Genomic DNA, 7,026 nt, shown 5'->3' on the forward strand with positions numbered 1-7,026 from the left:
CACCTCCTCAGTCAATTAAATTATCACTTCACTGTCTACAGTAGACATGCACCTAGTATCCTCAGATTCCTGACCTATACATTGGGATATTAACACTATGTCAAACTTTTTACAGTGTCTGGCTCAGGGTAAGTGCTCAATAAGTAACATCTATGTTAGTAAATCTAAGAATTTTTAATACCTACAGTGTTCTAGGCACTAAGTTAATAAACAAAAACAAAAAAAAGATTTGGTTATTTCATAGTACCGTACCTTCTACCAAAAATGTTCTTATAAAGACATTTTCAGATACAAACATGGAATCTAAGAATTCACATTGAGTAAACTATATGATAGTAAATGCTCAGGATATGTTCAGTAAAATATATCTGCTGATTAAAATAATTTGTCTCCTTGTAATTCTCTGCTCCCCTTTCTACCCTTTCCTTATCTCTCCAAACCCCACCATATTAAGAAGGCCCCATTGATTCTTTAGCTTTTGTATTCCACGTTAACCTTCTGTATACACCAAGAAGGATGCCAAAAATAAATCTGGAAAATTACTCTCTATCTCCAACAATACTTTGATGCTTTGACTTTCATTTTAAAAGCCAGAGGCGTGCTAAAGAAGTATTAGCATGGGGAATCTAGTCTTCTTCTTCATTTCTGGGTGTTACCAACATTGCCACCACTTCAACATATTCAACCAACTATGGCAACTCTCTCTGTTTTCTAAATATATTTTCAACCTTCTCCCTCTGGGTTTAATCTCTTTATTTTTCTCAGAGAAATGCCACCTATCAGTCAGAGACCCAGCAGGAAGGAGATGATTCATTCAAATAGCATAATTGAAAAGAGTTTTAAATAAAGCCACTCTTTTCAAAAGTGTGGACAAGGTTAAAGGAAGCCAACAGTGAATGGTGAAGCAGCTCTTACCTAGCAAAAGCAAATACTTGTGGTTTGCCTTTAAGTCTGAGGGGCAAGTTAAGGGAGCAGTTGCAGAAGCCAGGCAAGAGCTGGAGTTGATAGCAGTTGTGGCCTTTAAAGAGAAAACAGAGAAACTATTGCAAATTGGAAAAGGAACCCAATGATTTCTCCTTAGGATTGGGATGTAGGATTTTACAAATACCATTTAGTCCATGTTAACAAGGAGCTAAATAAACTACAAAAACATAGCTTTAAAAAAAATCCTATCAGAGAACTAAGGCCCCAGAGATATCTAACTAAAGTAAGGGTGAGGAATGGCCGGCCCTTGGGCATAAGGTAGTAAGGCCTTCAACATCATTTCGTCTGGCCCTGAAAAGGCACTAGAGATGAGTTAGTTAAATGTTTGACCAGCCAAAACCGGTTTGGTTCAGTGGATAGAGCATTGGTCTGTCGACTGAAAGGTCCATGGTTCGATCCCAGTCAAGGGCATGTACCTTGGTTGCAGGCACATCCCCTGTTGGGGGTGTGCAGGAGGCAGCAGGTCAATGTTTCTCTCTCATAGATGTTTCTAGCTCTCTATCCCTCTCCTTTCCTCTCTGTAAAAAAAAAAAAAAAAAAAAAAAAAAAAAAAAAAAAAAAAAAAATCAATAAAATATATATATATTTTTAAAAATGTTTGAGCTGGGACCGGTTTGGCTCAGTGTATAGAGCATTGGCCTGCGGACTGAAAGGTCCTGGGATCGATTCCGGGCAAGGGCATGTACCTTGGTTGCGGGCACATCCCCAGTGGGGGGTGTGCAAGAGGCAGCTGATCGATGATTCTCTCTCATTGATGTTTCTAACTCTCTATCCCTCTCTCTTCCTCTCTGTGAAAAATCAATAAAATATGTTTTTAAAAAAATGTTTGACCAAAGCCCAGCTGACGTGTCTCAATGATTGAGTGTCGACCTATGAGCCAGGAGGTCATGGTGGTCAGGGCACATGTCCTGGTTTCAGGCTCGATCCCCAGTGTGGGGCATGCAGGAGGCAGCCAATCAATGATTCTCTCTCATCATTGATGTTTCTATCTCCCTCTCCCTCTCCCTTCATCTCTAAAACCAATAAAAAATATATTTTTTAAAAAGAAAGCAACTAATTCGTCTTTTATTGCCCAAATGTGGACTAGTGTGACAGTTTATAATCCAATGTTTCCAGCCCAATGCTTCAAAAGGACAAAACTCAAAATGTCAGAGTTTGGAGTAAGGAAAGTTTTATTGATCAAGAAGAAGGCCCCGATCCAAGATGGCTGCGCCCAGGTGAACACCTAGCCGCAGCCGCACACAACAATTTCAATAAAATACAACTAAAATATAAAACGGACATTGCCCAGAACTACAGGAAGGTTGACTGACTGGAAATTCTACAGCGAGAAGCAAGGAGAAAACCAGAAGGAGGCGCGGAGGAGCTGGAAAAGCCCAAGGTACGGAGACACTCGGCGCGCGGAGAGGACGGAGCCGGAGAGGAGGGAGGCCGAGTGCCTGGCGGGCGTTCCTGAGCGGAAAGGAGAGAAAAGCTCCGACTGTGCTGGGCCCCCAACTGCTCTGAACCCGGTTCTGGGCCAGACCCCGGGGGCTCAGGCTCAGCCGTAGGGAGCCGGGCTGTAAGGCGGAACCCCGGGGAGAGGCGAAAGGAGGTCCCGGAGGCGCGCACACTGCACGCAGAGAAGGGACGGTCGGCTGTGCCGCGGGATTGCGAGACTGGGGCTCCAGACTGCTCTGAACGCCACCTCCAACTCCATTTCCAACTGAACTGAACCCCAATACCGGGCTCATTGTGGGAGAGCATAGACTGTTTGGCAGCAGGCGAAAATCGAGGGCACCTTTCTCTCAGAGGCGCTGGCAGCAGCGAGCACTGAAGGACCCGCATAGGGCGGGGCTGACAGAAGCCAAAGCTGCAGGCTCCACCCTGAAACCCCGTCCCATCTGTAACTGCGAAATGCGACAACAAAATAGATCACAAACGAAAGAAATGGAGGACAAAAAGCGTCTGGATATAGAGTTCAAATCTACGCTTATAAGTTTTTTCAAGAATTTCTTAGAAAAGATGGATAAGGGCTACGAGGATATGAAAAGAGATCAACTAGAATTAATAAGGAGTCAACAAGAAATGATAAGGGATCAACAAGAAATAAAGAATACATTGTCTGAAATAAAAAATATTTTACTGAGTCCTAAAAACAGAAGGGAAGATCGCAAGAATCAAGTCAAAGATTTGGAACATAAAGAGCCAGAAGACACTCCTCCACAGAAGCTAGAAGGCAAGAGAATCCAGAAAATTGAAGATAATGTAAGAAACCTCTGGGACAACTTCAAGCGAACCAACATCAGAATTATGGGGGTCCCAGAAGATGAGAGAGAGCAAGATATGGAAAACATACTGAAAGAAATAGTGACAGAAAACTTCCCCCACCTGGTGAAAGAATTAGATTTACAAGTCCAGGAAGCACACAGAACTCCAAACAAAAGGAATCCAAAGAGGACCACACCGAGACACATCATTATTAAAATTCCAAGAGCAAAAGACAAAGAGAGAATATTAAAAGAAGCAAGAGCAAAGAAGGTAGTAACCTACAAAGGAGCACCTATACGATTGTCAGCTGACTTCTCAACAGAAACCATGCAGGCCAGAAGGGAATGGCAAGAAATATTCAAGGTGATGAATAGCAAGAACCTACAGCCAAAAATAATCTACCCAGCAAAGCTATCACTCAGAATCGAAGGCCAGATAAAGAGCTTCACTAATAAAAAAAAGCTAAAGGAGTTCATCACCACCAAACCAGAATTATATGAATTGCTGAAGGGGGTTCTTTCAGAAGAGAAAGTAAACAAAGATAAAAATTATGAACAACAAATACATAACTATCAACAAGTGAATCTAAAAACCAAGGAAATTAAAAAAATCTGATGAACAATATTAACTGTTGAATATAATAGAATCAGAGGTATGGAAGGGGAGTGAACTGACGATTCTTGGGGTAAAGGGGAGAGGGGGGCGTGGGAAGAGACAACATAAACTGTGCACCTATGGATGAGGACAATGGGGAGAGGGGAAAGGGCAGAGGGTGGGATGGGAACCTGGTGGAGGAGAGCAATGGTGGGTGGGGGGAAAGGAACATTTATAATAATATGAAAAATAAAAAATAATAAAAAAAAAAATAAATAAAAAAATAAATAAATAAATAAAAAAAAAAAAAAAAAGAAGAAGGCCCCAACTGAGAAGATGGGCACCCTCGTGAAACTCCAAATCTATCTAAAGAAAGTAAAGATTTTAGGCTTATTTTATGTCAAAGGAGGGGGAAATGGGAGGGAAGAGAGGTGATTGACCATGGCAGGCATGAGGGGACCAGCAAGGGTCCAAGGAAGATTGTGCTAGTTGATGTGAGTCTGGCCAGGAGGTTCTTGCACATCTTTGGTAAATACATATTTCCCTTATCTCCTCAGGCTGCAAGCAAAATTCCTCTGATGATAAGCAAGTCTAGATCTTAGACTAAAGGGTAGCTCTTAGTCTGAAGGCCATGAGAACAAAGCGAGCTTGAACAAGATGGAGTTAGAGAGGCCAAGCATTTTGTTACATAACCTGAGTCTACAATTACTTGCCAGCTCTCATCTATGGGTGCTCACTTAGTACAAGGGTTATAACGCCCCAAAGGCTGTGGTCAGACAAGAGTGCTCCCTCCCCAACTATACAAAGGCATACAGGCTTTCTCCAAGTATATGACAGTAACTAAAAGCTGGAGTCAGGACAGGAAAGATGAGAAAACTCCCTACAAAGAAATATGTGTCTTTATCTACCATGTTTCCCCGAAATTAAAACATCCTTCGAAAATAAGACCTACTTACAGGTTTCCTTCTGAGTGAAATATAAGACATCCCCCCCCCCCCCGAAAATAAGGCCCCCCCCCTAGGCTCTGTCTCAGAATGCTATTGCTAAACATGAGAGATTTGGTCCACTGATTCTGAAAGAAATGGAGTCACAAGAAATTCACCAGGAAATTCAGGAATTGGATTGTTATGATGATGTTCCAGAAGATGATGACATGATTGTCATTGAATAAATGAGTAAATTCTTGATACTGTAGGATTCACAGTTTGTCTGGTTTGTGTTGACAACTACCGTACTACCATACCGTCTACAGGTAATAAATTTCCTTTATTTTCATTTAACAATAAATGTGTACCGTATTCTTCTTCATGGAAAAATAAAGACATCCCTTGAAAATAAGACCTAGCGTATCTTTGGGAGCAAAATTTAATATAAGACACTGTCTTATTTTCAGGGAAACAGAGTAATTGTGTCTCCACCTAAGGTAGTGGCTGCTACAGGCTAAGGGAGTAGCAAATAGAGAAGAGCTCTTCAAGGCTAGGGTAAAACAGCAGGAGGAAGAGATCTCACAGGATGTGACTAGAGCCAAGGACATAACTAGAGATCAAAGAACATCCCACAGCAAACAAAAAGGTAAAAACATAAATCTCCCAAGGCTCAGAGAGTTCCATGAAGACTAAGCTGAGCCGAAGCCAGTTTGGCTCAGTGGATAGAGCATCCGTCTGCGGACTGCAGTGTCCCAGGTTCTATTCCTGTCAAGGGCATGTACCTTGGTTGTGGGCACATCCCCAGTGGGGGGTGTGCAGGAGGCAGCTGATCGATGTTGATGTTTCTAACTCTCTGTCCCTCTCTCTTCCTTTCTGTAAAGATTCAATAAAATATATATATATATTTTTAAAAATGACTAAGCTAAGAGACTGTATTTTATTAAGTGGAAGAGGATGTTTTATGTTTATTAGAAATTTGCCTATAAAATAAATACAATGGATAATTGAATTTTTTTGAAGTGGATCTTTAAGTAAACTGGGTTTGTTTTTTGTGTTTTTGTTTGTTTGATTATTTGTTTTTAATATATTTTATTGATTTTTTACAGAAAGAAAGGGAGAGAGAGAGAGAGTTAAAAACATCAATGAGAGAGAAACATCCATCAGCTGCCTCCTGCACACCCCTTACTGGGGATGTGCCCGCAACCAAGGTACATGCCCTTGACCAGAATCAAACCTGGGACCTTTCAGTCTGCAGGCCAACGCTCTATCCACTGAGCCAAACCAGTTTCAGCCAAACTGGTTTTTAAATAGTTTTAAGATAGTTTTAAGACAAAGAAAAACTAAATCTAATCCATTTTACATATTTCTTTCATTTAATTTAAAAAGCACAATTTAGGAGATTGTTATGCTAATTTCTCCTCCTATGTTTTATATATTTTTTGAGCCAAAACAAATAGAATTTTTGTGCATTAGTCCAGATGCTCTGAGAAGTAGACAGTAAGACTGATCATATGTGCAAGAGATTGTCTGTGAGGGAGACTAGGAAAGGAGCTGTAGGGAGGCTGGGAGAGCTGAAAGAACACAATTCAGGTCTGACCTCTGGGAAAAAAGAAAAGAGAGAGGGAGGAAGACAGGGAGTGAGTGAGGGATGGTAAACGCTCTTAGACAGCAGTGCAGTTTTAAGAAAATATGGCAAGGCCAGCAGGGAGTCTGAGCCAAAGTCTGATATCAGATACATCCAACATACTTCCCTGTAATGAGCCTGCTTTAGTAACCCATCCACGTGCAGTCACTGGCTTTCAAACACAAAAAATAATGTACTTGCCCTCCTCCATGTGGTGCCAATGGGACTAAAACATATGCGTATATATATATATATATATGGACATTATCATATTATTAAGTAAAGTACATGCCAATTTATTTATTTTTTATTGTTTTTAATTTTTCTTAATTTTATTTTTTATTAAATTATTATCTGTGTACATATTTTACTATTGCCCCCCCCCCATACATGCCCACCCTCCCCAGAGTTTTGTGTCCATTGGTTGTACTTATATGCATGTATACAAGTCCTTCGGTTGATCTCTTATCTCCCACAGATCTCCCTACCCTCCCCACTGTAATTTGACAGTCTGCTTGTTGTTTTACTGTCTCTATATCTATCTTTTGGTTCATCAGTTTATAATGTTCTTTATTATCCATAAATGAGTGAGGTCATGTGGTGTTTCTCTTTCATTGACTGGCTTATTTCACTCAACATGATGTTCTC

Source organism: Pipistrellus kuhlii, unplaced genomic scaffold (genome assembly GCF_014108245.1).
Source record: "Pipistrellus kuhlii isolate mPipKuh1 unplaced genomic scaffold, mPipKuh1.p scaffold_m20_p_10, whole genome shotgun sequence".
In the NCBI taxonomy this organism is placed as follows: Eukaryota; Metazoa; Chordata; class Mammalia; order Chiroptera; family Vespertilionidae; genus Pipistrellus; species Pipistrellus kuhlii.